Source organism: Anabrus simplex, chromosome 1, assembly GCF_040414725.1.
Source record: "Anabrus simplex isolate iqAnaSimp1 chromosome 1, ASM4041472v1, whole genome shotgun sequence".
NCBI classification, from domain to species: domain Eukaryota; kingdom Metazoa; phylum Arthropoda; class Insecta; order Orthoptera; family Tettigoniidae; genus Anabrus; species Anabrus simplex.
This window is the reverse complement of record NC_090265.1, coordinates 202,054,936-202,074,546: the sequence shown is the minus strand read 5'-3', so window position 1 is coordinate 202,074,546 and position 19,611 is coordinate 202,054,936. Positions and strand designations below refer to the sequence as shown.

The following is a 19,611-nucleotide window of genomic DNA, read 5'->3' as shown; positions in this document are numbered from 1 at the left end:
GAGACACTTGTATAGGAAACGCGGGGACATGCGCCGCAGTCCCACTGGCTACAGAAGAGCAGCAGATACACGTGCAGATAACACCTGCCAGGGTTTAGAAATCGAATCTGATTTACCGTTCGACTTCTAGCTTAGAGCAACAACATCTAGATATTTTTGGAAGAAAATAACTTAAAAAATGTGAAATTTAAAATTCCTCAGTTCAGTATTTCGGTTTTTCTTAGTACATTGTTGGGACATTAGACAAGTGAGGTTATGTGACCATGTGCTTCGGTGTGTCAGAAATATCCAGTAAAATAATGGAATCACTGTTAGATCACCAAGAATGTAATTGGAATTATTTCATAGACAAAGTGTATGTAATAATAATAAAAATCACATTAATATATGATCTCAACTACCGAGTTTTCTTAGACCTCGTTAAGAGTGACATGTAAGCGTCCTGCCTACCAATTTTTACATTCCGATTGTCCTACTGCCTAGCAGAAAAAAGCAGAATTCTAATGTACAGTACCATTTCCATGGCAGTGTTAATTTAATATTTTCGGGTTACGCCAAGTGCGCCACCGGATATCTTTAACACGTCAACAAAAATGTCATGGAGTGCCAAGACTTCCATTTTCTGATTAAAATATCACCACTACGCATTCATTTTGTTTAGTGACTTACACAGTTTGTAGGCCTAAATGTTCGTCGATACATTCTTCAGGGCTAATGTTGTTAATTGCTTAGTGTTATACATGTATTAAACGTTAATTCAGGGTTAGAATGTAAATAGGAACATATTCCTTCGAACAGTGACTATGCAACATTTTAATTATGTGTTAAAGGGATTGACTAGACGTGCGAATCCATAATATAACCCGATAGCCCCTTACAGCACATTGGCCTACCACAAGAAGCCATACTTGCTGCGCTGAGTGGCTCAGACTTTTGAGGTGCTGGCCTTCTGAACCCAACTCGGCAGGTTCGACCCTGGCTCAGCCCGCTGGTATTTGAAAGTGCACAAATACGACAGCCTCGTGTCGGTAGCTTTACTGGCACGTAAAAGAACTCCTGTGGGAGAACATTCCGGCACCTCGGCGTCTCAGAAATCCGTCAAAAGTAGTTAGTGGGACGTTATAATAATAATAATAATAATAATAATAATAATAATAATAATAATAATAATAATAATAATAATAATAATAATAATAATAATAATAATAATAATATCATTATTAGAATGCTTACATCGGCTTTTCATAAATCAGTTGCTTCAGAAACCAAATGGCACAATATTAGTTTCAATTCGTGTCTTATTATTATTATTATTATTATTATTATTATTATTACTATCATCATCATCATCTTCACCATCTGGATCCTTGGCTGAATGTTCAGCGCCACGCCCTTCTGTTCAGAGGGTCTCAGGTTTTAATTTTTCCGGTCACTCCAGGTATTTTAGTCGGACCTGCTTTATTCCTCTGACTCGGGGACTGGAAATTTCTGTTCGTCTTAATTCAGGCCTCTTCATATACACACAACATACTACAACCACCGCAGAAATACACAGTAGTGTGAATAAATCCCTCAACATACCACTGGCGCCACGAAAGGCATCCGGCCTTCAGACTGGGCCAAATCGTCTTCGAGTGCCTTACTTAAATAAATGGGGAAAAGCAGAATTATTATTATTCGTTAGAGCACTGGAATAATGGAATTACAGTGAGTTGAAATTTACATCTAAATCTACGTGAAATCTTAAGTGAAGTACTGTACGTAACATGATTTATGACAACATTTATTTTTAAAGTAATAATAATAATACTAATAATAATAATAATAATAATAATAATAATATAGTAGTCAAGCCTTTATGCTGCAGAAACTCTATCTATAACTACACATAGTCCAATGGAAAATTTGGAGATAAAGGAAAGGAAAATACTACGGAAAATTCTAGGCCCCAAATTCCATAATAACGAACTTTCACACATCAGCAATGAAACCCTGTATAGGAAATCAAAAAGGATTTTCGACACAATAAGGAAAAGGAGAATTGACTTCTATGGTCACATCCTAAGAACGGATCCGAAAAGGGTAACTAAAAGAATCTTCGACTATTTCCGTAATAAGAAAACCAAGCCGAACTGGTTTAAGGAAACTGAGAAGGACCTACGAGAATTCCAAATTACAGAAGAGATGCTTGTAGATGGATCTGCAAAGAAAATAACCAAAGACAAAATAAAGAGGTTTCAGGACAGGGTGAAGCCCAAACGACTATAGGCTACAGAATTTCTGAAGAAGAGAGGAAAGCAAGATCTGAAAGAATGAAAAAGTACTGGGATGACAGATAAACACGACTCACTAACCATTGATAGATCTCTCGTACCCCAAAGAGGGTGAAACGGACAATAATAAAAAAAATAATAATTATTATAATAATGTTATTGTCTTTACGTCCCACTAACTACTTTTACGGTTTTCGGAGATGCCGAGGTGCAAGAAACTTAGTCCCGCAGGAGTTCTTTTACGTGCCAGTACATCTACCGGCACGAGGCTGGCGTGCTCAAGCACCTTCAAATATCACCGGACTGAGCCAGGATCGAACCTGCCAAGCTGGGGTCAGAAGGCCAGCGCCTCAACCGTCTGAGCCACTCAGCCCGGTTTTATTGTTAAATGGACTAAATTTATGTTTATGTGATAGTTGTCCGACTAAGAGCACTATCAAACCAGTGCATGAGAAACACTTAAGCTCAGTATTACAATATTTGTCGCCACATTTGTCGTTCATGCTGTGATCCGTCCAAGTCAGACATGTCCGTATTAAGATTTATGACTTGTGGCAGAAGTTAATTACTTAAGAACCTTGCATCTTGGGCTTTTATAAATGTGTCTATATAATAAGATATCACATACTGCGCCCAGTCACGCCACACATTAAACAAATTAGTTGGACTCCCTCTCCCTTTCATTCAACCACTCACAACAGTCATACATAACGACAGACTCACCTATTTTGTTGCAATTTATGAAGTATATCGACGTCATCTTGAACACTACCGGCTCCAACATCAACGCGAACATGGGATGTTATAGAGTCACGGGCTTGTTTACAAACAGTGTGTTCTAGAAACAATTATTTACGATAGTTCCTTAGATATTTCTCTATAGACTTACAGTAAGCATGCAGCCTATATCATAGTCGGAAGACATTAAAGCTCTCTTTACTTTGGTTCAGTGGTCCTAAAGACCACAAATATTAAACGACTTTTCAATTAGCTACCGATTTCTCCAATTAAAACCCTAGAAAGACAATGCATTATACTCCTACTTACTGACCATCTCTCTTTCCGACTAACAACGAGGCATTTTCTTGGTGTGACCTCTTTTAAAAGACAATTTCTAGGTTTAAATCTTATGTGTACAGTGTATCTGTTAGGTTATCAGCCCAGAGGCGGGTTGCACCCTCAAATAACACTCCAAAAGGTTATGAAGCTACGGAAAAACCGCTACAACCGATGGTGGCACCAAAATGAGGCCTACTAGGTAAGATGAGGAGTGAGAATGTTTACATTATATCGTCGATGTTCGGGTAAAACGTTATATCCCCAATGTTCTTTCTACCCATTATTTTCCCACGCCTCCCAACCAAACTGGATATTTAGTCCACCAGAACAATATTCGTTGTGTTCATCTTCCTATGCCTACGTATAAAGGAAAATGAACCTTACCGTTCCGCACTCCAGGAATGTATGTTTTCATGACTTATTTACGCATTCCTACAGGCGTGACCAGTTTTAAGGAAAGTAATGGATGGGAAGAGTATTAGGAGATATGACCTTTTGCCCGAACAGCAACGAATTTTCGTATGCGAAAATTTAAAGGAAAATTAACCTTAAGTAGGCTACAGTATAAGTAAATTCGTTGCAAAAACACATTCCTACTTTACGGTATGGTAAGGTTTATTTACCTTTATACGTAAACACAGGAAAAATGAAAAAAATGAAATAGCGTATGGTATTTAGTGCCGGGAGTGTCCGAGGACAGGTTCGGCTCGCAAGATACAGGTCCTTCGATTTGACTTCCGTAGGTGACCTGCGCGTGGTGATGAGGATGAAATGATGATGAAGACGACACATACACCCAGTCCCCGTGCCATATAAATTAACCAATTATGGTTAAAGTTCCCTACCCTGCCGGAAATCGAACCCGGGGCCCTGTGACCAAAGGCCAGCACGCTAACCATTTAGCCATGGAGCTGGACAGCATAGAAAAATGAACACAACGGAAATTGTTCTGATGGACTGCATATCCATACGTGTCTGGAAGGCGCGACCAGTCTTAAGTAAAATAATGGATAGGAAGAGCTTTGGGACATACGAAGTTTGGTGTCTTCAAAGACGATATTTTATTTCTCCAACCACTTTAGAAAAATTTGGTCGCCTTCCTGTCCGCGATGATGATGAATAGGAAGATGTTAACGATGGTTGTGTTGGCACAGAACTTGCTTTAAGAATACGATGTCACTAGAGAAAGTGTTACTTAACATCGATGAAAATCGGGTTCGCTGAAATATTGTGTGTGTACGGATCGCATCAACGGACTCCTCATATCACTTAGACAGACTCTGGGAAAAAATATGTTTAAAAAAAAAGTAGAGCTCAATAGGTAAGGACCAGAATTGTGAGCACAAATTGCATGAAACGTTAACTTATGTACGGTAAAGAAATTTCAGTTATATACTCTATACATTTAAATGTCCAAATCCTTGGTTGCCGTGAGAACGATTTAAAGGAACAGTGATAATTCGTTAATTTGCCCATAAGTGTTGTAACATTGCCTTCTGTAGTCTGTAATGAGGAAGGAAAGGATTCTTGCTTGTGTCCCTGTTAGTTGCATGCGTACAGTGCCCACCTGTGAAGTGAGAGGGGTCGTGGGATCGAATATGGAAATCGTCACGGATTTTAACGGTAAGTTCTACGCGATAGGTGTTAATGTTTCGTTCCGCCCCTCTCCAATTGGCCACACATGACCTGAGAGCTATCTTGTATTCCACCTTTGTAACATCAATGTATGATTCATGAATCATCTAACCTTGTGAAGAACTTTTAAGTCTGTAGTAACTTTCATTACAAGAACGACATTATTATTATCAGACTCGCCTCATACTATCAGATTTCGCCTCTCTCCTGTATCACGTTTTCATATCGTCACTCCTATGCCAAAACTGCGAATGTAACAATACACTTTCTATCCATCATTCCCCTTAAGACTTGTCATGCCTCCCACCCACATTGATATACAGTCCATCAGAACAATTTTCGTTGTGTTCATTTTCCTATGGCAATGTGTAAAGGAAAATAAACCTTAAGTACATCATACTCTAGGAACGGGTAAATATGCCATGCAAACATACATTCCTACAGTTCATTTTCTTTACACACTAGTATAGCTAAATGAACTCAACGAAATATTTTCTGATGGACTGCATATCAATATGTGGCTGGGAGGGTGACCAGTCTTAGGGAAATAATGGATAGGAAGAGCGTTGTCACATTCGTGGTTTTGGCATATGGGCGACGATATCTTGGTAACCTTATAGGAAAATTGTGCTATAGAGGGCAGACGCAGAGCAGGTTTGCGCCAAGGCCGTCGATTTATCTAGTCTCTTTCAATCCAATAACTAACACGTCGTAATCAATCATATTCCGTTACCTGGAAGTACGAAACTGGCGTCGGCAGCCAGTACTTCTGCATAACTTGAAGCAATATTTTCATCATGTCACGCCTGACTGAATTATTATTATTATTATTATTATTATTATTATTATTATTATTATTATTATTATTACTGAAAGACACTCGCAATGATAAGATGAAGAATAAGTTAAAAATCAACTCGATGGATAAAGCGGAGTGTATAAACCTGGTGGGGTCACATGGGGCGAACGGAGGAGAATCGCCTAGGAGAATAATGTACTTATCCATGGAGGGTAAAAGAAGCAGAGGGTGGCCAGCGTGACCATGGTTAGACACATTTAATTCAATTAAAAGTAAGAGAAGTAGAACTAAACGAAGCCGCAAAACTATTTGCAAATAAAGAATTGTAGAAGATTTTATTCACAGAGGCTTGCAGATAGAATGTTGTAAGTTATTACGGTCTACATATGTGGTAATAAAGATGTATGAAGTTATCCATAAGCTGGAGGTAACAGGTATGAAATTAGAATTAAATCATATCGACAGACAAATGGGGGAATGGTAGGGATTGTCCTGAATGAATTTGTGGATGATACTGAATTGATCGAATGAGGCCACCACGGAAGGATAGCCTGCCTAAAACATTGAGTGTACTACAGAGAGTAACGGAGGAAAACTAGGACAATGTAGATGATATTTAAAAATAATATTTTTTGTGTTTTATTTTTAATTGAAGTAAGCGTTGTGGACAGAAATAATTATGTGGTATTGGAAATAAAGTATAATGGAGGTGGTTAGATCACTCACTGAAGATTGCGGAATGTTCAGGTATGGACATAAACAAACGGACTGCATTATCTGTGTGATGTCCGACTCGTTGGCTGAACGGTCAGCGTACTGGCCTTCGGTTCAGAGGGTCCCGGGTTCGATTCCCGGTCGGGTCGGGGATTTTAACCTTAATTGGTTAATTCCAACGGCACGGGGACTGGGTGTATGTGTCGTCTTCATCATCATTTCATCCTCATCACGACGCGCAGGTCACCTACGGGTGTCAAATAGAAAGACCTGCACCTGGCGAGCCGAACCTGTCCTGGGATATCCCGGCACTAAAAGCCATACGACATTTCATTTCATCTGTGTGATTATTTAGGTCATGTTACATAAATCAGTGCACAACAGTGTTCTGGGCTGAAAAGACAAGACCTCAGTAGTCATGTTTTTTCAAGATTGAAGAATGAAAACTGCAAGGTGTGCCAGTAATAGTTAAAATGCTCTGATATTACTATTACTAATAATTGTACGCCTCTGTGATGTAGTTGTTAGTGAGATTAGCTGCCACCCGCGGAGGCCCGAGTTCGATGTCTGGCTCCGTTATGAAACTTGAAAAAGCAGTATTAGGACTGGGATGGGGTCCACTAAGCCTGGGGAGGTCTACTGAGTTGAGGGGTTAGAATCCCGCCTCAGCCATCCTCGAAGTGGTTTTCCGCGGTTTTCTCACTTCTCCATGTAAATGCCGGGATGGTACCTAACTTAGGCCACGGCCCCTTCCTTCCCTCTTCCTTGTCTATCCCTTCCAATCTTCCAGTCCCACACAAGGTCCCTGTTCAGCATAGAACGTGAGGCCGCCTGGGCGAGGTACTGGTCCTCCGTCGCAGTTGTATCACCGACCAAATGTCTCACGCTCCAGGACACTTCCCTTGAAGCAATAGAGGTGGGATCCCTCGCTGAGTCCGAGGGACAAACCAAAACATGACAGTAAACTGATTATTATTATTATTATTATTATTATTATTATTATTATTATTATTATTATCCATAAATATAAAAATGGCACAATACTGTAGATTTTAAATATATAAGGGGCCTTTTAAAGATTCCAGTGTTACAACTTAAGGCGGTCGTTGAACCCAAGATTTCCAAGACTCTGGCCCTACTTCCTAGCTACTTGACCAGAGCAATAATTATTAGCCTATAGCAGCAACAAATGTCACAATCTGGTTTTAATACGAGAGGCACTTTCCAGGCTCCAGTGCTATGGCAATATCCAGCGTATGGCGGTTATTGAACCCAGAACCTCGAAGACTGTGGTCATATTTTACAACCTGTAGTCCAGAGCAACAACAGCAACAAATAATAATAATAATAATAATAATAATAATAATAATAATAATAATCCTGATTTCTACTCAAACAAGATTTACTTACCATCACGGAGGAGACACACACACACAAGACAACTGCATGAATAATGAATGAGATGATCAAAATTATTCATGTTTGGTTACAAGACTAGCAAACAGAACCATAAAAATCGACCTACTCGCGAACACAACTTAACTTGAACTGAACTGGCCGGTATTCTGGCCGGTATTTCTTGCTCTACCTGTTGCTGCGGTTGTGATTTTGGAAATATTTACAGGACGGAGATAAAGAACACAACCTGTTGTATAAATGTCGCAAAAGGATCCAATACACAAGTGAAGTATATATACCGTTTACCGCTTGTTTAACAGAAAAAGCATTTGCCGTGGCTTTGTGACTTTTGACAGCATTGTCCTTTCTGGTGGCCAACTTTTTAGACCGGATGTTTATGGTCGACCGTCAATAAAATGTAGACTATCCCAAGGTTATGGAGGGTTTGTTTAAAACCCAGGGACTTCAATATTAGGGTGCAGCAGGGCGGAGTGGCAAGCGAGCTTTCTTTATGTTATTTTGACAACCTAATGGTTCACTGTAGTTGCGCAACACTCAGTCGAAGAAATCCATTTAGGCGATAACGTCTCGTATTCAACTACTTCTAGTTCACAAGTCCGATATCGCATGCTCAGAAAAAATGAAGACTAGAACCGTAAAAAGCATGCAAGTTTGTAGTTTCACGTGATGTAGATGTAGTGATTAACTTACAGCCACAGAGTCCATAGTTTTACGTGGACTCTGAACAACAGGGACGTGGACAATACTGTAGATTTTAAATATATAAGGGGCCTTTTAAAGATTCCAGTGCTACAAGTCAGATATGTATTCGCCGGGATTAAAACCGTTATTGCCTTGGTGAGAAGCCAAGGATGGTACCGCTCGGTTTTCATACCACTTTCTATAACTGGAGTGTAGCTGATGTGCCACTTTACCTCCAAGATAAGTGTAGCAATTTTTCATTGTAAAGACAAATTTAAACTTTAATGTGGATCTATAAACTGAGTCACTAAAATGCCTCAGTTTCCGCTGGGATTCAATCCCAGAACCTTGAGCACTGCAGTCTAACGTCTAACCAACTGATTTGCACGGCCAGAATCGAAGAAATTTCTACTGCAGCTTAACGCAATGCTATCATGGTGAGTAGGCTATGTTGTCAGTAGTGTTGTTACGAACATTATTGTACCTTATTTAAAATATAAAACCAAGCATGCTCTATGTTTTCCATGGGAGTACTTTCCATAATCATAAGTATCACAATCTTCTGTTTCCTCTGGAATTATAATTATTCGGACATTTATTAATGAATTTATTTATTTTTCATTTATACTAATATAACAGAGACTCGTTCCAATTACAATAGACGGAAAAGTGGCATGACAAAGGTCTTGGCCTCCTAAGATGACAGCTGCCCAACCACATGACCTGTAAACATTGCAGTCTCACGTGCTCAGTGGGACGACTTCCTCAGACGTATTGCTTGGTATATTTACCCATACCCACTTTCTCTCATACCAGATGTTATCAGCAGAACAAGGCTGATTAACCTCATTCCAACACTCAGTCCAGTATTAAGATCGTAGGACGAGCCTGAATCGAACCCAGGGATTCAGGGTAAGAGACAGAGACATCTTCCAATTGGGGCGTGAAACGTAAAACAGTCTATTAAATTCGCTGTGAATAGATTCACAGAAGTTAGTCGTAAGTTCTGATGAAATTGAAAGTTCCGCAGATCTCACAACAGAACGATTTTAATATAAAGTTGAACTCGTTTTGTTCCGGAATCTTCTAAAAATATACAGACATTTCACTACTACTACTACTTCTAATATGATGATTATTACGAGCTTTCCATATAAATATACCGTAAGTCAAGACTCAAAATTTTCAGGAATCAAACCGAGTAATTAATTCAATTCATCGGCCGAGATGTTACGGCCCTTTAAACAACAATCATCATCATCATCATCAAATCAATTCAGGTAGTTCAATCTTATGAGTACCATTGTTTCGTCCCCGTACGGCTTGAGCATACCGAATAATGTTTAATTCAAAACACATAATTAACGGGAACCATTTCGATCTCGGAAAGTTCGGCTTCGAAAACAACTTGTGAATTTAGGATGCGATGTGTGTCACACATATGTGTACTTGAAAGAGTTTTACGGACGTATGTCCTTCCTGGCGCCAATCCCATGTACAGGGATGCTGACCTATTCACTACTGCATGTTTCTCTGGTGATTGGTAGTGCGGCGGATTGTTTGTGAATGAAGAAGAGTGTATTAAGACGAACACAAACACCCAGTCTAAAGGAATTAACCTGATGCAGTTAAAATCTACGATCCAACCAGAAATCCAACACAGAACCCTCTGAATCGAAGAAAAAACAGCAAAGCCATTCAGGTAAAGAGTAGGATATTAATTACTATGTAATCTATTTCAAACATACATGCATACTTCCGTATTATATAGCCTATTGTTCAACGTTCAATCTGCCAGCCTATGTAAATTTACTACTCGTCTTCACAATCCTCTATCCGTAGCTAGCTCTGTGGCCTCGTGTAGGTCCAAGAAAAATGATTAACCCTACACTGCATAGTGTAGCGTTTTCGCTACATAATATTCTTCTTCTTTTAGTCCAGTAATATGCTAAAAGATGGCAAACCTAGCTATGTACATAATATCTTTGAAATCTGTACTTCCAGAAATTATGCTACAGAGGGCTAAGGGCAATGATTTTCTCCATCTATGTGCTATATTACCTGCCTGTGGCAGTTGGACAAGTGTCATGGCGGCTGTACATGCATGAGTAGCATTGAAATTTAATTCTAGGTGATTCGCTGACGATTGAAGTTTAACAAAAATACTGCACTATCCAAAATATCCTTATCTTTTAGCATAAATGTCTAATAATGTTTAATTTACAATATTTGTTACTAAAAAGTCATGAAATATGAGTGTAGCGTTTTTGTTACATCATGCAGCTAAGGCATTTATTTTCAGATGCATGTTTGAAGGTTACGAGCAGCAATGACTTGAAGTACTTATTGATAGTGTTCTATTGATGATTATTTCATTAATGCTGCAAGATTTAAGTCATAATAATAATAATAATAATAATAATAATAATAATAATAATAATAATAATAATAATAATAATCATATTTATTGTAATTTATATTGTAATTTATATTTATATTGCATTTTCTCAACATGGATTTGTTTACCTTTATCAAATATATTCGTAATTCCTTTTGACATAAATGTCTTATATCTGGGGATCATCTGAAAATATGCGTTACGGAAGGTAGCCTGACAAAAGTGTAACCATAGCAACTCTGCAGGCTGTGATGTAAGGTATGGATGGATGGCCAGACAATGTCACCTAGTAATCGTGCAGTCTGTGATGTAAGGTGTGGATGCATGGCCAGACATTGTTACCTAGCAACCGTGCAGGCTGTGATGTAAATTATGGATGGATGGCCAGACAATGTTACCTAGCAACCGTGCAGGCTGTGATATGAAGTATGGATGGATGGTCAATCAATGTTACCCAGCAACCATGCAATCTATGTTTTATGGCTGGCGGTCATCTGAAATTAGCAGCCGTTGATGGATGGCCATGACCGAGCAGCACTGCGTTTGAAAAAGAATGCAGATTGTTTCAAAGGCTATCGCATCAGTTGAACTGCGGATATGACCTATCCATTTGAGCAAGCTATTATTTTCCAATTCCTTCAATGTAATAAACCTCTTTCAATTGTTTAAAAATAATTTTATTAGTTTTATATGTTATTGCAAGTAATAAACAATAATTCTGCTCATATACTATACTGGGTTACATTTGTACATTAGTAGCCTTCAATGCATGATGTAGCGTTTTTGCACATTCCTGAATTTTTCCCTTTTTGCCCACCAGTATGATCAAATACATCAAAAATATGTTGTCAATGTGATGTTACATATCTAATCTCCCTCTAATAATATTTTCACGTCAGAGTTGTAGGTGTAAATAAATTCATGCAGTGTAGGGTTAAGTATGTTTCTCTATGTCTTCACAACATGTAGCCCATTTCTGCACAACTAGCCAAGTATGTCCAACTGTTTTTAGTTCCATGTTAATTCTAATTTAGTACTAATACCAACACTTTAGAGATGTATGAATGTGTTACCAACTTCCTTGCACAAGCAGAGAGTTGGTGACACAGTGTACCATCATATCTCTCTCTCTCTCTCTCTCTCTCTCTCTCTCTGGAACGTGTTGGGACGGACCCTTTGAAGTGAAACAACAGATAGGAAAAAATCCCTTAAACATAAGCGAAGTTTCTACTACACACATGTTAAGTATGGTTTTTCCCCTACTCTCGTGCATGTAACGCTCAAGTTTTGCTAAGTTTGTGGTGCACCGTATAATCTGCAAGGCCCATCTCTGGTTGGAGCGAGGTATGAAATGGCACAGCGCAAGCAGAACACGTACAGAGTTGCTCATTTAACAGGCTTGATTTATTCTGCCGCTACTATTACCATATGTTTGTACCGGGGACCCCGTCACCCTATGTCACAACGAGAAGGTTTTGATGTTATCAAATCAGTGCAGGTGAGAAACCTGCTGGATTGGTTTTCGAGCACAGTATTCGATTTTTTCGATAGTTGTAATTAGTCCATAAAGCAGATGCAAACCATAGATTACCTTCTGCAACTAATTACGGCAACTTATATAAATCAAAGTGCAATTCGCATGATAAAGGAAAGTATTTATGCCAAACATGCCCACGTTTGTTCATTGAAACTTGGCTTGTGAAGAAGTTATAACCTAACTTACATTTTCATCACTTATCTTCTTAAAAAGGCATACTCAAATACTCTTAAAATATATCGTCCTTGCGCCAGAGAAAACCACTATGTGATAACATTTTTGGTGAAATACTGACCCGAAGTACATAGACTATATTATGATGAGCGTGAATTCCTTGACAAGCGAAGCACAATATTGAACTTTAGATAACAGAACCTTACCGGCCAAACTTCTAAGATAAAATCAGCCCGGTGGTATTTTAAAGGTGCTCAAATACGTCACCCTAATGTAGGTTGATTTACTGGCAAGTAAAAGAACTCCTGTGGAACTAAGTTCCGACACTTCGGCGTGTCCGAAAACTGAAAAGTAGTTCTTTTCACAATTTGCTTTACGTCGCACCGACACAGATAGGTCTTATGGCGACGATGGGACAGGAAAGGCCTAGGAATGGGAAGGAAGCGGCCTTGGCCTTAATTAAGGTACAGCCCCAGCATTTGCCTAGTGTTAAAATGGGAAACCACGGAAAACCATCTTCAGGGCTGCCGACAGTGGGGTTCGAACCCACTATCTCCTGGATGCGAGCTCACAGCTGTGCGCCCCTAGCCACACGGCCAACTCACCCGGCTAAAAGTAGTTAGTGGGACGCAAAGCAAATGACATTATTATTATTATTATTATTATTATTATTATTATTATTATTATTATTATTATTATTATTATTATTATTATTATTAACTAAGCTAAGCTAAATTATTTCACATAGCAATTTTTGCAGGCACAGCAACGATATCTGCATGTGAGGCGAGTATAAAATACATCGGTGTGATCATTTGCTTGATATAAGAGGTGACTAAATGGATGACCCCTCACTCGCGCCCTCAACTTTGAACCATGATATCCCTACCAGCATTGTTTTATTTAATTTTGATAGGCCTCTCAAATCTAATACCGTCGGCGTCGGAAAAGAACAAGAGTTAACCAAGAAAGTTTCCTGTGAGGAGCCTGACATAGTGAGTGAAAACATTCCTAGACTCAGTTAGTGACCTTCAAGTATGATCACGGTATGGAAATAAGTGTATAACTATTAATCATAGAGAGTGCTAACACAATTGCCGAATGGCTACCTGAGCTTATTCACGAAATGTAACGGCAGAAATAACGGTCCAAGGTGACTAGCTCCCTGGAAACTCATTTAACAGTATATGTTACATGTTACTTTCAGATGATGGTTTAATTACTGATCTTGCCTGACCACAAATTAACTTTCAGTAACGGCACACGGGGCGGCCCAACTGGTTCCATTGCGTGTCTTATCCGTAGCATCCAGGAATAACTTTCCAAGTTAAGATATCGTACATGTTTGTATTGATACAAGCAGTCCTAAAATTACCACCGTTAGATGCAATTTATCACGGAGGGTTCGAAATATGCAATGATGCACCCAACCATTTCATGACAATCTCAAACAATGAGGAAAATGTCCTCTCATGTGAAACTTTACTAATACCATTGTACAATGAATATGATTTGATTCCTGTTTGTCTTCGAAGAAAAGGATTAAAAACCTGCTGCATTAGATCAACAGCGGCTTAAAGATCGATATTCGAAACAAATGCCATTATCTAAATAAAATAATAATTTTATCTGTCCACCAGCCTCATACTTCGTTTTTATCTCAAATTAGCTGTAGAAAAGTCGAAAATACGCCCAGATCATTTTTGTTTCCTTTGTTTGTTAAGATATCGTATAAAAATGGCTTGAAATTATGTCTCGAAACTCAATATGGACGACTGGGTTGTAAACTAGGCTACCGGTATAGTATATAAGCTTAGACGTAGCAACATTGGAGTGGAGGCTCAAAGCAGGTATGGAATATCTCCGTTAAAATTAGTTGTATTGATAAATTATTATTATTTTTATTATTATTATTTGTCCAACCTTTATACCATTTCCCCCACGGGGTCAAGTAGGTGAGATGAATCTGTCATGGCAAATTTTTATGATCGGATGCCCTTCCTGACGTCAACCTCATCAGAGGTTTTAATGAGACAAAATGAATGGTGTGATAGATAGTAGGAAGGGAGGTGATAAAACCTGATGCCGACACGTAGTCTACTCCTGTCGAATAGCACCAAGGGGTCTGCTCAAAGCTTAACGTCGCCATCCGACGGACGAATCACCATCAATAGCGTCATATGCCGTCTGTCCATATGAGCATTGCGGAGAGGTTTGGAATTTAATCCAGGCTTTTGGCAAGCAATCTAGTGATTAGAAATTGTATACCACTACCTCCCCTACCCTGCCGGACAACATTCTGGTGGTGAACATTTTTTCGACCCACGGGACTCGAACCGGCTAACCACGGTGTCAGACCGCTCAGACTTCAACGCCTTAACGATCATAGCCACCAGGCGGGCTCATTATTATTATTATTATTACTATTATTATTAGTATTATTATAAATCAAATGATATCAGCTACTGTTTTGATTTGACGTCATTTAGGCTGCCTGAGTGTCACTTTTGATGTTCCATTTTACTCTACCAGATGGCAGAGGATTGTATTTCTGTTGGGTCATCTATTACTATAGTCGGGCAAACACTATATAGGGCCTATATTATCACAGATCTTTTACATGCCGACATCGTGAGATATGTTGTGGCGGATGGACTTCTTTCCGCCCTTCAATAATAAGTTACGTCTGGGTTTGAACACGCAGTCTTGGAATTCAGATGCCGACACTACCACTGATCTGCAGAGTGATCTGATGTGCCGCGTGATGATGACGGGAAATGAAGTTGTCATGGATTCTGTAGCCGGATCCACTGTGCACGGCTCCTGTTGACTCGCGCCATCCGGCCAGATAGTGTAGATAGTTAACTTCACGCAGAACGAGATTGTGGCATGTTGCCAACGTCAACTGAGACTGTTTTTTGTCATACAATATTACAGCTAGTTATTCACGTAACATTCGTCCTGCACGCATGTACGGAATGTTTACGTACATTATTTCTCGGGGAACAAACGCATCAAGCTTGGAGCGTAAACTAGAATTCTGACTATTCCTTGCCAGCATTCGCAGTGACGAGCATGGTATCTCTCAGCTTGTCAATGAACGAACAAACGAGCAGGAGGTCGCAACTGTTCAGATACTATAATAGTCAACCCAGATCAGCCAAGTTCTTCACCTAATATGGGATACGTAATATTATGATTGAAACAAGGAAATAATTCCACATTCCTTACCTGTCATTTATTATGGATTACAGAGAGATATTTCTCTAAAATAAGTTTTAGTAGATATCGATGTCTTACATTTAAAACATCGTATGTCCCAATGCTCTTCCTACTCATTTACTTAAGACTGGTCAAGCCTTTCAGCTACATATTTATATGAAGTCCATCAGTATAATTTTCACTTAGTTCGTTTTCCTATGCAAATATGTAAAGGAAAATGGACCGTGCCATACCGTATTGTAGGGATGTTGTTTGCATGGCACACCTACAGTGTAATGTATGGTTCATTTTCTTTTACACGTGAGCATAGGAAAATGAACCCAAAGAAAATTGTTCTGATGGACAGCATATCCGTTATGTGGCTGGAAGGCGTGACCATTCTTAGGAAAATAATGGATAGGAAGTGTATTGAGAAATACGACGTTTTAGAAGTAAGCCATCGATATATTATTCATCATCATCATCATCATCTGTTTACCCTCCAGGTTCGGTTTTTCCCTCGGACTTAGCGAGGGATCCCACCTCTACCGCTCAAGGGCAGTGTCCTGGAGCTTCAGACTCTTGGTCGGGGGATACAACTGGGGAGTATGACCAGTACCTCGCCCAGGCGGCCTCACCTGCTATGCTGAACAGGGGCCTTGTGGAGGAATGGGAAGATTGGAAGGGATAGGCAAGGAAGAGGGAAGGAAGCGGCCGTGGCCTTATGTTAGGTACCATCCCGGCATTCGCCTGGAGGAGAAGTGGGAAACCACGGAAAACCACTTCCAGGATGGCTGAGATGGGAATCGAACCCACCTCTACTCAGTTGACCTCCCGAGGCTGAGTGGACCCCGTTCCAGCCCTCGTACCACTTTTCAAATTTCGTGGCAGAGCCGGGAATCGAACCCGGACCTCCGGGGGTGGCAGCTAATAACGCTAACCACTACACCACAGAGGCGGCATATCGATATATTATTACGCATTACAATTTTATTCATTAATAAGCAGAACGCTTATTGATATAAATATCTCGTTCAGACAGATTAAATACAAGAGACATATAGGCCTAGACCAAAAGGCTAGATTTTTCAATTCAACCTCAGCAACGCCAGAAAAGGCACTTTTTTCTTGACTTATATGTGCCTATATTGAATCATACGCTCCTCATTACTTCTGGTGGGCATCACATATGAAGGCCGGCCCCGTGGTGTAGGGGTAGCGTGCCTGCCTCTTACCCGGCCAGGTCAGGGATTTTTACCTTGACCTGAGGGCTGGTTCGAGGTCCACTCAGCCTACGTGATTAGAATTGAGGAGCTATCTGACGGTGAGATGGCGGACCCGGTCTAGAAAGCCAAGAATAACGGCCGAGAGGATTCATCGTGCTGACCACACGACACCTCGTAATCTGCAGGCCTTCGGGCTGAGCAGCGGTCGCTTCGTAGGCCAAGGCCCTTCAAGGGCTGTAGTGCCATGGGGTTCGGTTTGGTTTGGTTTGTTTGAGCATCACATATGGGTTTTAGTTCAGTTTTACAGCCGAATGCCCTTCCTGATGCACACATCGTCGGAGGGATGTAAATTATTCACCTATTGTTTCTGTGTTGGTTGGCTTTGTGATGTGTTGTACGTAAATTAAGTGGTGCGTATTAAATATTCAGTCCCATAGGAATTAATCAGCCATGGCTAAAATCACAGGTTCAAGCACGAATCGAACCCGGAACCTTCAGAATTGAAGGCAGCTAAGTTGACCATTCACCCAGTAACTAAACCAATAAAAGTACGCTTCTTCTTCTTCCTGCAGCGTCAGGAACATTAATTATGTTACTCATGAAGGAAAGTAATGTGGTGCTTATTAATACATGAAAATATTATAATGTTATTTATTGGTGTTAACGTCCCACTAACCTTTTATATTACTTTTGGAACGCCGAGCTTCCAGAATTTTATTTCACAGGAGTTCTTTTACGTGCCTGTTGATCTGTCAACACGGGGTTGACGTTTTTAAGCACCTTCAAATACCCCCGAAGCGAGCCAGGATCGAACCTGCCAACTTGAGCTCAGAAAGTCAGAGCCTTAATCATCTGAGCCACTCAGCCCAGCTAGCATCAAAGGAATTCACAGTGTCAGCATTATCAGACGACAGCAGAGCAACATTTTTCAAGCTGTCAATATAACATGCATTTTGGTTTAAAAAAATAATTATTATTATTGGCTTTCTTCAGCTGTTTAACAATAGAACTAGAAGGCCTATATTTTTTTTTTTTTTGCTAGTTGCTTTAAGTCGCACCGACACAGATAGGTCTTATGGCGACGATGGGACAGGAAAGGGCTAGGAGTTGGAAGGAAGCGGCCGTGGCCTTAATTAAGGTACAGTCCCAGCATTTTCCTGGTATGAAAATGAGAAGCCACGGAAAACCATCTTCAGGGCTGCCGACAGTGGGGTTCGAACCTACTATCTCCCGAATACTGGATACTGGCTGCACTTAAGCGACTGCAGCTATCGAGCTCGGTACCTATAATTTTACAAGTTACAAAATATTCATAAGCCACACATCTTTGCAAATTTTTAGAAGATTAACTTCATACATTGTTTCTGTAAAGTACTTCATTTTTGAAATTTACCTCTGCCTATCATTTTGTAATTTAGGATAATCTGGAGTTATATTCCCTTCATATTTTAGTCTCAAAGCAAATTTTACGTTGTCAGTGGATAAATATTTGTATGGGCCATATTTTTAGAAGCAAGATTTTTATTTTATGTGACTGTTGACATCAGGGATTAAACTTTTAATTTTAAAAATCCTATTTGCGTTGGCTGAGATTCGAACCTCAGCCACCTCGGTGAGAAACCTGTGACCAACCCATGGACAATATTTAAGGGCCTCTCAGGTGAAATTAATTGCACTGCAAGTCGACTGCTGAGACAAATAAATGTTTGTCGCTACAAATGCCCGCCCACGAAGTGCAAGACTCTGCAGCTCTTGGCTTGTGTACTACAAACCAACCGGTCACTGGGGACGGTTCGGATCCCGTAGGAGTCATTTTGGTCATTTTTCCTGTTGTTAACATCTCTTCGACATGTACTATGAACTGAACGCGATCTAATAAGTGTAAAGTGTTGAATGTGAGGAAAGGAACGTTAAGGACGACAGGCCAGGGATTTTAATCATTTACAATTTAAAAAATCTGACACGGCCGAAAATCGAACCCGGGGCCGCCGAGTGACAGGCGGACGTGATTCCCACTACACCGTGGTGCCGGACAAAGGGAACTGAGCCAACGGCTTGTGGTGTTCCAGAGTGGTCACCCATCCACGTACTGACCACGCCCAATGTCGCTTAACTGCAGTGATCGGACGAGAACCAGTGTACTCAACATGGTATGGACGTTGGCTGCTGTACGTTTATATCAAAAGCTATAGAGGTCCATGTCTTCGGGTTTCAAACACAAATAATCAATGTGCAGTTTAATTTCGCCGTGACAGTCACCGCTGAAGTTTCTCAATTTCTCATTCATCATGGAAGAGAAAGACGAGATTTTTTCCTGGATGTAGGCTTATTTCCACACATTGTTAACCTGTATCGAAACTGTTTATTCATTTATTAAGAATGTATAATCTAATATTCTCCGTCTCAAAATCGCAGCATATTAATTATTACTAAGGTATTAGGTCATCATTACACTACTCCTTCTCCAGTATACAGTATATCAGTACCATATACGG

General features: G+C 40.0%; 1 pseudogene; it reads right to left on the bottom strand.

The window, feature by feature from the left end:
- Positions 1-19,161: 19,161 nt before the first annotated feature.
- LOC136858886 (5S ribosomal RNA) lies at positions 19,162-19,280 on the bottom strand (annotated as a pseudogene).
- Positions 19,281-19,611: the final 331 nt, after the last annotated feature.